Source organism: Microtus pennsylvanicus, chromosome 6, assembly GCF_037038515.1.
Source record: "Microtus pennsylvanicus isolate mMicPen1 chromosome 6, mMicPen1.hap1, whole genome shotgun sequence".
In the NCBI taxonomy this organism is placed as follows: Eukaryota; Metazoa; Chordata; class Mammalia; order Rodentia; family Cricetidae; genus Microtus; species Microtus pennsylvanicus.
Window position 1 is genome coordinate 104,632,814 of NC_134584.1, and position 14,056 is coordinate 104,646,869.

General features: G+C 42.7%; 1 protein-coding gene across 1 annotated transcript in view; it reads right to left on the reverse strand.

Moving 5' to 3' along the window:
- The window catches only part of Cmtm4 (CKLF like MARVEL transmembrane domain containing 4), a 56,357-nt gene that overhangs the window by 34,457 nt on the left and 7,844 nt on the right, over positions 1–14,056 (reverse strand). The window lies entirely within an intron of this gene.

Sequence of the window (14,056 nt, forward strand, 5' to 3'; positions counted from 1 at the left end):
ATCAGTTGTTTTTTGTTTTTGTTTTTTTTTAAGGCCTCCTAGCTTGGCAGCCCTTGGGCCTCCAACTGCAGGGCAGCAGCTGCGGCTTTCCCAGACGTGCAGTGAAGATGGTGAGGGCGACACATGGGACACGTGCAGGACTAAGCTGACGAGACCTCCGCGCCAGCCCACCACACCATACTTCAGGACGCACACACAGTCCTGGGCTTCAATTCCACCGCCATGTTCTATGAAGAATACAGACGTTTGCTGCCTCACTAGTAAGCTTTTGTTTTACTAGCATAGAAATAAAAAAACTAAAAGGCAAAATTCTACCAAGAGCAAGGAGTTCCTAAAGTCTAAACCCTGGGGCCTCCCCGCTGTCTGTTCTAGGACACTGACTCAGCCAGTCAGTCTGGGCTGTCAGCACCAGCCCTTTAAACAGCAGCCCAGGTAGACTGGACTCTCTATGCAATGCTTCCTAGGCTACTGCGCTAAATGTGCCTGAGCTTCTTCCTATCATCAGTCTTCCCCACAGCCACAGTGTAACGGTGTAAACGAATGCAGACAGATTGTAAAAATATATATACAGCTTTAATGGCGAAATAGACTTACAGAACCACCGTTCCTGCGGAGACCAAGAATGCAGAAGAGAGGGCTGGGAGCGCGCTAGTCAAATCTATAGGCAAACATTAGCCCGAGGCGAACACGCCCCCTAAGGGGCGGGACTTATCCCTATATCTCCCCTTTTTGTCTAAATAAGACAGAACTTGTAGTAATAAGGAGCGGCGGGGCTGCGTCCCCAACACCCCAGCCGCCTGCTCAGCTAGCTCTTGCCCCAAAATAACAACACACAAACTGTATTCATTTAATCACTGCTTGGCCCATTAGCTCTAGCCCTTACTGGCTAATTCTGATATCCCAATCAACCCATCTCTAATAAACTGTAGCACCGGTCTTACCGGGGAAAGATTCAGCATGTCTGACCTGGCAGCTTGCTTCATTGTGTGCGTCTTCCCAGGAGCAGGGAGGATGGCGTCTCTGCTGAGGCGTCTGCTCCAGAGAGGAGAGCTGTCGAGTCTGACCTCACTTCCTCTTCCTCCCGGCATTCTGTTCTGTTTACTCCACCTACCTATGTCCTAACCAATAAAAAAGGGCCAAGGCAGTTCCTTTATTAGCCAATGACCTTCCTCCATCAAGAACTAAACCAAATACAACTATATACAATAATAACAAATAATAAATATAACAAACAATATTGAGAACAAAAGTTTTGCTAAACATTCTATCTCAAGGAGTCTAAATAATGTAGAGAGTAACTAATTATATAATCTTCAACTCTGTCAAAGATCTGAGAAGGGAATAAATATTACTTAACAAACGAGATATATCCAAAATGTGCAACAATTGACAGAGACAACTGACTACCCAAAGTCTCGTTTGCAATGTTGAGTCAACCAATTTTGGCTAAGGCCTAACATAACTGACATACCATTATTAAAGGCAAGAAACTTTTCAAAACTATCTTACCCTGTCTTGGCAGGATATGACAGTCCTGTTTTATCCATTGATGCACGCTCTGTATCTCTGTCAGTGGTTGAGGTATAGGCATTTCTTTGCCCAAAGGCAGTTCTGCCAAATAGAAAGGCTCCAGGTGGAGTGTCTTTGGTGCTCAACATTCTCTCAGGAATAGAGCGGTGTTGCCAGGAGCAATTGTGTCTCACTATCACGAAACTCTGAGTTAGATTAAAAGCCATTTTTTACAGCTCTTTGAAGAGGTCGAAGATTATCTATCTATACTGAGTATAATCTCTATATATCTAGAGAACCTGATTAGTCTAATTATAAATGACAAACTTAGATGACTATTTATCTATATAATTCTCAATATCTACCTAACTTAAAGACTAAGACAATAAACAACTGTGTAACAAATGAGGATAATGACCTCCAAATATAAACACTGTACAAATATACATTGCAATATGGTAAATATATATCAATACACAAACATTATATAAGTATCTTAATCAGAGGTAGAAATGTACACTGCAATATGGTAAATATATACAATATATATTTATCAATACAATATATGTCAATACATAAAAAATGTTTTAAACAGAGATAGAAACATGCATGCATACAATAGTCAATATAATTTAACTTTGTATCATTATACAAGAATCGATACCAATATATTTGTCTAAAAGCAGTAACTCACAACTATAAATCTATTATCCCATCATTCCCTCTTTTTTTTTTTTTTCAAAATGATCCCTGAGCTTATAAAATTCCTCCCCCAACCTCCCAACCCCTAAATGATGTCCCTAAACCCAGGGGTAAACTTTACTAGGAGAGGGGACGTCGTCCTCTAGAATTACTTCCAGCTGTCATGGGGGCGACGTTCTTTCTGGGGGATCCTGTGAAAGTAAAATGATGGTTAAATTTCAAGATCAATGTCTTTTAAAATTGCCAATAGTCTCTGAATATTTTGTGCAGGTCTGGCCAGAATGTTGTACAAGATGTGCACCATTTCAGCTAACCAAGTTGGGATCATCTTGTGCAGCTGGTATCCAAAACAGGTCTTGAAGTAGCACTATCAGTATCATGACGTCATATCAACCAGGTAGAGTTGTTGTTGTGGGGCCCCATCTTCTTCCTGGAAACTTCAAATGTCACTTCAGGAAAAACTCATTGTTCATTGTGAAAAACTTAAACATTAATCATATAGACATACATAGACATACATATATATATTCAATGAAAGGCATGATAGATATATTCAATGAAAAGTATGATAGATATGAAGAAAAGCAAAGATGTTTTCTAAACTCATATTTCTTTCTGTCCCATATCATGGCTCTTGACATGAGACAAAAACTCCAGAAACTCTGGGTTTTTCTCTTACTAACAGGCTTGGAATTGGAGAGGGACTGAGCCAGAGTCCAACTTCAAAACCAGCTCTACATATTTATAAAGAAATATTTAATAAGACATATATATATATATATAAATTAATACTTACAAAATGTGTCCATCCATCAGTAATTAAATATTCAGGGTCCCTCAATTTCTTTGAAGATGAGTATTTTCCTGTGGAGATAAGAAAAGAACCCTGCCTCCAACCTATCTGTATTTCTTACCATCAGTATGCTCGCCATCCTTATGAAAGAATTGTTATTTATCTTTTCCAAGTGGCTTCTCTTCTTCAAACCGAACCTTTATTAATTTTGATGGTATCCACAATTTTTCCTCACCTGTGGAAATAAGAGCAAAACCCCTTCCCCAACATAGCACATCTCCTGGCTTCCATTGTGAGGTCAGCACATCCTTGAAATAAACTGGTTGATTTAGTTCAGGAGACTTTTCCATTATCCAATGTCTTTCTGCAGCCGTTGTTCCCTTCTCATTAGCGTTGAGAAAATTCAAGGTTAACAAAGCATTATGTAACCTATTTCTGGGGGTGTTTTCCACCCCTTTCTGTTTGTTCAACATATCCTTTATAGTTCGATTTGATCTTTCTATGACTGCTTGACCTGTAGGATTGTATGGTATACCTGTAACATGCTTGATATTGTAATAATCAAAAAACCGTTTCATTTTCCTAGAAACATAAGCAGGACCATTATCCGTCTTTATTTGTGTAGGTATACCCATGATAGCCATGACTTCTAATAAATGAGTGATTACTGAATCAGCTTTTTCTGAACTTAAAGCAGTTGCCCACTGAAAGCCTGAATAAGTGTCAATGGTGTGATGAACATATTTTAATTTGCCAAATTCTGCAAAGTGGAACACATCCATCTGCCAGATTTCATTCCTTTGGGTGCCCTTTGGATTAGCCCCTGCAGGCAGTGGCGTTTGGTTATAGAAAGAGCAAGTAGGGCATTTCTTTACCATCTCCTTAGCTTTGTTGCCATGTAATTGAAAACTCTTTCTTCAAACCTTTGCTATTAACATGATGTTTTTTATGAAATTCAGAGGCTTATAGCACACTACCAATCAATAATTGATCAATTTCTGCATTACCTTGTGCTAGAGGACCTGGCAGACCCGTATTGGATCGGATGTGTGTTATGTACATAGGGCAAAGCCTGTTCCTGATCAAATCTTGAACCTGGAGAAACAATGAGGTTAGTTCTGTATCATCAGGTATAAATTCAGCAGTTTCAATACGTAAAATAACTTTCTGCGTATTGTGAATCAGTGACTATATTAATAGGTTCTTTAAAATCCCTTAGCACCATAAGAATGGCATATAATTCAGCCTTCTGGACAGAATAATAAGGACTTTGTTCCACCTTACCCAAATCTTCTGATTTGTAACCTGCCTTCCCTGATTTATTGGCATCAGTATAGAATGTACGGGCTCCAGTTATTGGAGCATCACAGACGATTCAAGGAAGAATCCAAGATGTTCTCTTTATGAAGTTAAGCCTCTTGCTTTTTGGATAGTTGTTATTAATGTCTCCCAAAAAATTAGCACAAGCTCTTTGCCATGGTTCATTATCTTCCCATAATTTCTTTAGTTCATCAGCAGTGAAAGGCACTATAATTTCTGCTGGGTCTATGCCTGCTAGTTGACGAAGTCTCAGCTTGCCTTTTATAATTAACTCAGAGACTTTTTCCACCTAAGTTTTCAGTTTCTTACTTGGTTTATGTGGTAAAAAGATCCATTCCAAAATAATATCATCTCTCTGCATTAAAATTCCTGTAGGAGAAATTTTTGATGGTAGTATGACGAGAATACAATCGAGCTCTGGATTCACCCTGTCCACATGTGCCTGTTGTAATTTTTCCTCAATCATTGTCAGTTCCTTTTCTGCTTCAGCTGTTAATTTGACAAATGATTCCATTCTCTGTCCTGGGTCTTGTACCCTGTCCCAAGCCCTTAAGGCTGCTGTAGTACACATGGAGAGTGTGTTTTCATCCAAATTAGCTTGTTCCTGAGGGTCGGAAAAGAGCCCTTCACCTACAATTTTATCTAGGGAAATGTCAATTCCCTTTGCTTTTTCCTGCTGTTCTAAGAGTCTAGCCTCTTGCCCGAATAAGCATTTCCATTTCAATTGCGGTCCACTCTCAAGTACTGCAGAGCTCAGCTGGAGCCAGTCCGAGGGGGTTGCTCTGCTTGTCGTGGCCCAAGATCTTAGCATCTCTTTAACAAAAGAGGCTTGCATCCCAAAAGTCATGACAGCTTGTTTTATTTCCTTGAGATCATTCATACGGACAGGCTCCCATGTACCCTCCTTGATGACCCTAGGGTTTTTGGAACCAATCACCTTCTCTGTTGTTATTACTGGAAAGGCAGGTAGAGCTGTAGGTAGAGCTTTGTGGAAATTGTCCCGGAGAGATTTACCCACAGATGTAGTTAAAATTTGCCTTTCTACCCTTTGCTCTTCTTCATCAGAATTTAGAAATTCCTCAATCTTTTCAATTCTATTCACCATTGCCTTCTGCAATGTCTGAATCTCCTGTCCAGAATTATGTTCCAAAGCCTTCATTGAGGATTCTAAAGTATGAAGTTTGTCCGTTAGAGATAACATCTCATCTTTGGACATAATTTTTATGGCATAAACCGTGCCATCTTGTATTGACAATCTTTCCGTCAATCTGTCATAAGCTTTAGACAAAATCCGATTGTCACATTCAGCAGTTTTGATTCTCTCAGTTAATGTTTCATTTCCTACAGAAAGGGACTGAAGCTTACGATCCAAATCAGCTGTTCCCTCTTGCATAGTAATGAATTTCTCCTTAATATCAGCCTGGAGAACATCAAACTGATTCTTGAGAAGATTGTTGTCATTCTCAATTGTTTTTAAGTGTTCAATCTCTGCCTTAAGAATCCTGGATTCGTCTCGTAAAGACTTTATCATATTTCTATTATCAAACCATTTAGTGCCAATGAAAACTACAAATCCCAGAAGGATCCATAGATGTGGGGTGATAGACACCTCTTGTAAAATCTCCCACATGGTACAATTAAAAAAACTGTTAAATTCTTGAACAGTAACATGTTCAGACATTTTATTTATAAAAAAAAAAATTTACCTGCAATAATCGGTTCCTGCCAGTGGTGGTCTCTGTGTTTTTGGAGCCTGTCCTATAACTAGCTCTTGTAGACCAGGCTGGCCTTGAACTCACAGAGATCCGCCTGCCTCTGCCTCCCAAGTGCTGGTATCAAAGGTGTGTGCCACCACCTCCAGGCCAAGTCACTTTGTATCAGACCAAATGTGCCGCTGTGGCAGCTTTTGTTGCAAAACCGCAGGTACTTGAGCTTCTGCTAATTCAGGCAGTGGGGTTCCGCTGCAAACTTAGCCAAGGCAGGCAGAATGGGCCTGTGTGGTTGAGTGTGTCTCGGACTCGGCACTGGAGCCTGAGTCACGAACTAAAAAACAGCACCTGGGAGGGTGCTGTGTTAGCTAGCGGGCTACCGCTTGGGTGGGGGCAAAATAGCCCAACGTTGGACACCAAAATGTAACGGCGTAAACGAATGCAGACAGATTGTAAAAATATATATACAGCTTTAATGGCGAAATAGACTTACAGAACCACCGTTCCCACGGAGACCAGGAAAGCAGAAGAGAGGGCTGGGAGCACGCTTGCCAAATCTATAGGCAAACATTAGCCCGAGGAGAACACGCCCCCTAAGGGCGGGACTTATCCCTACACCACAGGACAGCGACGAAGGCTAAGGAGGAGGCTGGGGACCCAGCACGGGGTGGGCTGGCGCAGGACTAGCACATGCAAGGCCCCTACCGAAATTCATCCAACTTTCTCACATCTGGCCAGAGGAAAGACTGTGTTCTTCCAAAAGCCAGGCTCCTCACCTGTAAACACACAGGAAGGGCACAGGCAAGCTGCTCCTGTGACTGAGATGAGACTCGACTGTAGGGTCACCTTCAATGTATGCTAGCACTACTCTCAGGGTCAACATGAACCAGATCTAGCTTGTTCCTCCTGGACTTGGGACTTTCCCAAACTTCAGCAACACAGAAGACCAAACAAACTTGGATGAGCTGGTAACACTTGCCTAGCAGTCAGGAGTTCTTCATTATGGACAACAAACAGGAAAAAAAAGGTACCTTTGCCATGTGGATGTGTATAACTTATCAACAGACCACAGGTGCACCGTACTATCCAAACACATTCAGAAAGCCCAGACTGGCGAGAAAGAGAAATACACAGTTCAAGCCAGTGCTTATCACAGGACATCACAAGACACAGGTCACCAGTCAAGCAAAGAAAAACTAGTAAGGGAGTGCTGGGCCAGGACGGCTGCTGGAAATGAGGACACAGGTCCCTGCCTCAACCCAGTTCATTCACTTGCAGGCCTGACAGGTGGGGCTAGGGCCATGCAGCACCAGTGTGTTACTGAGGCTACTGAAGGGGAACGAGGGCCTTCCAGCCCGGCTGAGGTAGGTCTACATGGAGGGTACTTGAAAGGAAAAGAAGCTGGGTCAGAACCGGGTCAGATGAGGCAGAACCCATGGTGTTCACTATAATGGCTAATATCTACCAAGTACTGCCCACAGTTAAGTGCCAGGCTCGGTATCTTATGTTTAGCCTTTGGTGGCAGGTAACCCTCTCACCTGGACTCTTCAGCTCTCACACAGGTCACTCTGGCCCAGCAAGGGCAGGTGAGGCCCTAAGGCATGGTCCTATGCACAGGCAGTAAGCATTTAACCTTTGTCAATTAAAGGGACCAGGGATAAACAGGAAATCTAGAATAGGGGGCTTGAGACCACGAAGGAGGCTTGTCAGCACTCAAGCTATGGAGGGACAATGTTTCAGGCTAGAGGAAAGGGGCGGGGACAGAGGGAATCAGGAGCGCCTAGTGAATATTGGTAAAATTGTAGCCCTCGGCCCCTTCAGAGCTGTTGTCTCAGGATACACTGAACAACTCTGAAATGGAGCAGAAAAGGTTACTAAGTAGTTTCAGCGGAAAGCTAGATCTTGTCAGAATGGAGTTTCTAAACTCAATTACCTGATGCTATGGAACCTGCATCTCTCTGAACTACTTTACAACTGCTTAAATTGTACGGAACTAATTTGCTTAAATGAAAATGATTTCTGTCTGGCGGACAAAAAGCCAGAGTGGTTATCCGCTGCTGTGGAATAACCCTCTGTACACTGTGAAGATTGCTCTCATTGTTAATAAAGAGCTGACCATTTGTAATTCAGGAAGAAGGAACAAGAGAGAATGATATTTGAATTTTCCCTTGAACAATTTGTAAGTTTATTGATTTCCTCACCATAAAATGCTTATAGTCTGTAATAAGCATCATATTTTTAAAAAATCCTTTAATATTAACAATCTTTAATCCTAGCACTCAAGAGGCAGATGCAGGCGGATCTCTGTGAGTTCAAAGTCAGCCTGGTCCATAGAGTAACTTCCAGGATAGCCAGGGCTGTTACATAGAGAAACTTGAAAAAGAAAAGAAGAGAAGAGAAGAGAGGAGGGGAGGGGAGGGGAGGGGAAGGGAGAGAGAGAGAGAGAGAGAGAGAGAGAGAGAGAGAGAGAGAGAGAGAGAGAGAGAGAGAGAGTAATCTCAATTCAGGAGCATGGAGAGCCTGTAATGGTGGTGCCTGATTCTTTGGACCCCAAGGGCGGGGAGGCTAATTGTCCCTTGTCCTCAGCAGCAATTTCGGGGGAGCTTGGGAGACAAACCTCAACCACAAAGCATTTGCCTGCATGCCTGAGGCCCTGGGTTTGACTCCTAATACCCACCAGAGCAGATGTGTCATGATGCTTTTTAAGTTATTCTGCTTATTGCTACTCTCTCTGTATGTTTATATGTGTATGTGGTCTATGTAAGGGATGCTTGCATCTGCCCCAGCTCTCATCCTGAAAGTCATGGGACAGTTTTCAGAATTTGAGTCTCTCCTTTCATAGAGGGACCCTAAAACTGAACTCAGGCCATCGAGTTTGTGTGACAAGCATGTTTACTGACTGAGCTGCCCCTGCCAGCACGCACAGCTACTTACTGATTTTGATCTCCTCTAAAGTTATGCAGACAGGTCTGAATCTCAAGTTATACACCCTCACAAACCCTGGGCGTGCACAGCTGAAGGGGTTTCCACAAAAAGAGCCCTGGGCCCAGGTTTCTCTCTCTCTCCTACTGAAATCTTTGAGCCTTACACTGTTTTTCATAGCTACACTGGAATCAACGGGAAACCACAAAAATGAAGGCTTCCATTGCGCTCATCATCAAACTGCAGTGGCAGCAAAGAAATCCCGCAGAACTGCTACAGTTGGATGAGACTGACAACCTTAGGTGTTTGCTACCTCAATAATGCCCAGGCTCAGCCAATCTTTCAAATCTGTGAAGGGCATGAGTATGTGCGTGTTTGTGTGTTGAGGACGCACCACACCTCCAGCCTCCAGAGACAAATCCTGGAACTGCTATTCTTTGCTTTTAATCAAGTTTTCTAAGAGCCACCATGACTCTAGCCTAACTCTTGGCTAAGGCATCCACTCGACCCTGAGGGGTATCAGAGGACCCCATCTTGGCAGAGAGGAACAACTCCCTCTCGAAACACAGTTATCAGAAAGCAAAGAACTCCAAATAATTACAGGATCCCTGGTTTTCATTTTACACTTCTCTAAGCGAACGGCTTGGCAAAGCTTCCTATGGTTTCCCCAACTTTTACAAAAATCTGTCTTCTAAGCAAAAGCTTCTGTTTCCCAGGAGCAGGAGACACTCTATAAAAAGTTTTAAAAAGAAAGTCATTACAATGCCATTTTATTTCCACACTTTCTCCCCAACAGTCTCCACTCAAAGCAGATCCTGGCTGCTTATTTATAAATATACAATAACCTTCCCTTATAAGTTCCTTATTTTTAAATACCTTGACCTTATAAACTATGCTGAGTAACAATCCATATTTTTCCTCTTTCATCACACAATATTCACCTGCTCATTCAGTGCCTCGTGATGTGCCAGGCACCAGGGAAACAGTGAAAAACTAAAACAAAAGCTTATTCCCCTGGGAATGACAAAGATTTAAGCAGAGTGATGGGGGACACCAAGTGGGGCTGTCCTCCAGGGACCGGGAGGTAAGAGAAGGGCTCTCAAGCAATAACCTACAGAACGGAGCCAAGAGGGCATTTTCGCAAAGGGAATAAGGGCAGAGGAATACACCCAAGTGCCAAGACTAAGGCAGGAGAGTGCTAACCAACATGCTAGCTAGGACAGGAATATAGCTCAGTGGTACAGTGCTCATCCAGCCCACTTGAGAGTTCCACCCCCAGCATCTCCAAGTCAACAAGAAGGTAAGCAAGGCTCTTGATCAACACAAAATAACCAGTATTAGAAAAACTCCAGTCAAAGGAAAGAATGTACCTTATTATGCTTTGGTTTATGTTATGCTAGACTTGAAATGTAATTAGTGCTCATCCCTCCCCCCACTTCTGACTTCAATTCTTCATTGGTGAGAGCCTCATGCTACAGTCCTGGTAGGAAGAAGAGGGGGTAAGCAGGCTTGTGTAGGCGGGAGAACATGCCAGAAGGGGCAGGTGGCAACCTGTCTTTGTAACTACCCATTCTCATAGAAACTGATCCAGTCCTTGAGCAGAGAACTTACAGGAAAGAAGCAATAGCCATTCACAGTGTTCTGCATACAGGATCCAAACACTTCCCGCCAGACTCCATCTCTCCACACTCTGGCACTGAATGAAAGCCACAACCCCTGGGACTCAGGGAGATGCATACAAACTCTATCCTGTTTCTCCTCCTGGGACTCTGAGAATTGTCAATATGTCCCAATTTCTCGTCAGGAACACAGTTCCTCTAGGGCTGTCAGGACTGGGCCTGGTAACCCGAGGGGTCAATAAGGACATAATGAACTCACAGCTGCCAGTCTCTGCACTGGAGACCAGGGACATACAGACAACTTGCGTAAGTTATGGGAGGTGTTAAACGAGTCTGTTCTGTGTGTGTGTGTGTGTGTGTGTGTGTGATGTTTAGCAATGTAAAAGGATTGTGATTTGAAGTACTGAGTGCACCCCTGGACATTTAACAACAAAAACCAGTAACAATTCAGAAGCAGCATCCAGGCTACTAGTGAGGACATTTACTGATGTGGTCTTACTAACAAGCAAACAACAAAAAACCTAGAACCCAGAACTATGGGCTTTGTACAGAAATTCCAGAACGGGGAAGGTGGTTCAGTGGGTAGAACACTGGCCACACAAGCAAGAGGACTAGAGTTTGGCTCCTTAACATGCAAATGCCAGCTAGAGCAGTGGTGTGGCTCCAGATAGAACGCTTGCCTACCATGTAAATGCGGGGCAGGCGGGGCAATCCACCTGTAATCCCCACACTAAGAGGAGAGGAGACCCCAGAACACTCTCTAACTAGACTAGCCACACTGTTGAGTCGAGGTTCAGTGAGAGACCCTGCCTCAATACACAAGATAGTCAGTGATCAGACCCTGGTATCTACGTGCATACACACGCACACACACACATTCAAGTGCACATACAAGACCATATTTCCAAGAATCTGCCTATTTGAGTCTGTCATACTAGGATGATAGTTTTTTCAACTTCCTTAAAAATAACATTTGCTGGGCATGGTGGTGAATACCTTTAGCCCCGGCACCACAGCAGAACAAATCACTAAAACAAAGTTACAGTTTAATTAACTAAATTTATTAAAGATGATTCCTTTCAAATAGAAGTTTTCCATTAATTTAAGTAGTATCAGCTACAAATATAGAATGCTTGTTTTTTATGGAAAAATGTATTTTGTTGCTGTAGCCCTGGCCAGCCTAGACCATGATATGTAGACCAGGCTGGTCTTAAACTAAGAGATCTGCCTGCTTCTGCCTCCTGAATGCTAGGATTAAAGGTATGCTACACTATGCCTTGCAGGAAAATGTATTAAAAAAAATGTAAGCTTCAAGTTTGTTCGAGTGTTCAGTATTTATTATCTAAGTCATTCTCCCCAAAGGCCTCCAAATTATAATGGACAGTAAAGGGAAAATTGCAGATTATAGCTGATACATTAGCTTTAAAATTAATGTTCATTAAGGTAGAGCTGGTACCGGTTATTTTAAAAATATTTTTAAATATTTATATGGAGGTGTATGCAGACAGCTGTGTGTCTTTGTGTGCATTTGTGTGCAGAAGACACCTGAGACAGGATCTCTCATTGTCCTGAACCCTGCATATTAGGCTGGCTAGTCAGGGATCCCCAAGGATGAGACACCCAAATGTTGAGACTACCAATGCACAGCACCACGCCCAGGCTTTTGTTTTCCTTTTTAAAGTACTTTCTGGGAAACCTCAAACTCAAGCTCTTTGCTGACTGAGCAATCTCCATATACATATGGAGATTTTACATATATACATATATAAGTATATATTATACATACACATACACACACACCAGTAGTTTTTAAGAGAAAATACTTGCATGTAGTATAAAATTCAAAAGGTACAGGGAGATATAGAGTGAAAAAAATTCCCTGCCACTCAAGGTCTCAGCCACCCACTTCTCTAACTCAGAGAAAGATCAATTGTTGTCTTGCTCTAATCACACTGCTATAACCAAGTACTCCATTCTGGCTAAGATATAAAGAATAAAAAATGTGTTGCTAACTGCTCAGGAAGCAGCAAAGCCCAAGATCAAGGTTTTGGCGGATTGTGTTTCCAGTGAGAGCCTATTTCTTACAGATGGCACCCTGTATGCAGCCACTATAAAGGAGGAGGCAACCTTTGACCTTTCTTACAGCAGACTAACACTACTCCTGAGGACTAAGCTCTCAAGGCTTCCCAAACCTTTTTTTTTAAGCCCAGGCTATCCTCAGATTCCTTTGCCTCAACCTCCCCAGTGCTAAGATTAAGTAAGTACCACCTCACCCTGCTAAGGCTGGCTCTGCTTCTTCTTAACAATCTCATTAGGTATAGGATTCCAGTATATGAACTAGGGCTGGGTACAGCATTCAGACCACAGCAAGTGCCAACAGGCTCCAGCGGTTTGGAACAGGAGTGACAGAGCCCAGGGCTTTGCAGATCTACAGTGGCCAGACATGAAAAGCAACTTTTTAGATTCTCAGGCATGATAAGAGACACAAAGTCCATTCCCTAAGGAAACTCCCTCCCACCCCACCCAAGACACACACACCTCTGCCCATCACCACCCTGGAGCCACCCTGACTTTCTACAATTTTAGATTCAGCTTTTCCCCATACAAAATAATCCTGCTGAGTTGGGAGGTGGTGGCACCCACCTTTAACCTCAGAACACAGGAGGCAGAGGCAGGTGGATCTCTGATTTCGAGGCCAGCCTCGTCTCCCCAGGACAGCCAGAGCTACAGAGAAGCCCTTGCTGGCTTTTAGTAAGCATGAAGACAACAGCTCTCCTGTCCATGATGCACTATGTCTGTCCATTTGTTCAGTCCCCTACGATTTCTCTATCCAGAGATTTGTAGTTTAAGAGTGGATGGAGAGCCACACCGTCAGCTTCCCAGCTAAGTATTTCCTTCTTTTCAGAGTTAGCAACTGGTTTGTTTGTTGTTTTTTGATTTTTTTTTGAGATAGGTTTCTTTTTTTTTTAATTGATTTTATTGAGCTATACATTTTTCTCTGCTCCCCTTCCTTCTACCCTCTCCCATGGTCCTCATGTTCCCAATTTACTCAGGAGCTCTTGTCTTTTTCTACTTCCCATGTAGATTAGATCTTAGGGGCCTCACTGTTGTCCAGGTTTTCTGGGTTTGTGAATTCTAGACTGGTTTTCTTTGCTTCATGCCTATAAGCTACTTATGAGAGAGTACATATGATATTTGTCTTTCTGGGTCTGGGTTACCTCACTCAATATGATGTTTTCTAGATCCATCCATTTGCCTGCAAATTTCAAGATGTCATTATTTTCAAGATAGGTTTCACGGAGATCCACCTGCCTCTGCCTCCTGAGTACTGGGATTAAAGATGTGCACCTCCACCGCCCATCTTTTAGCAACTGTTTTGCTATTTTTCTTTTCTCTTTTGGTGAGACAGCTTCACTCTTCAGCACAGACTAGCATCAAATTCATGGAGATATTTCCATCTCAGCCTCCACATGCTGGGATTA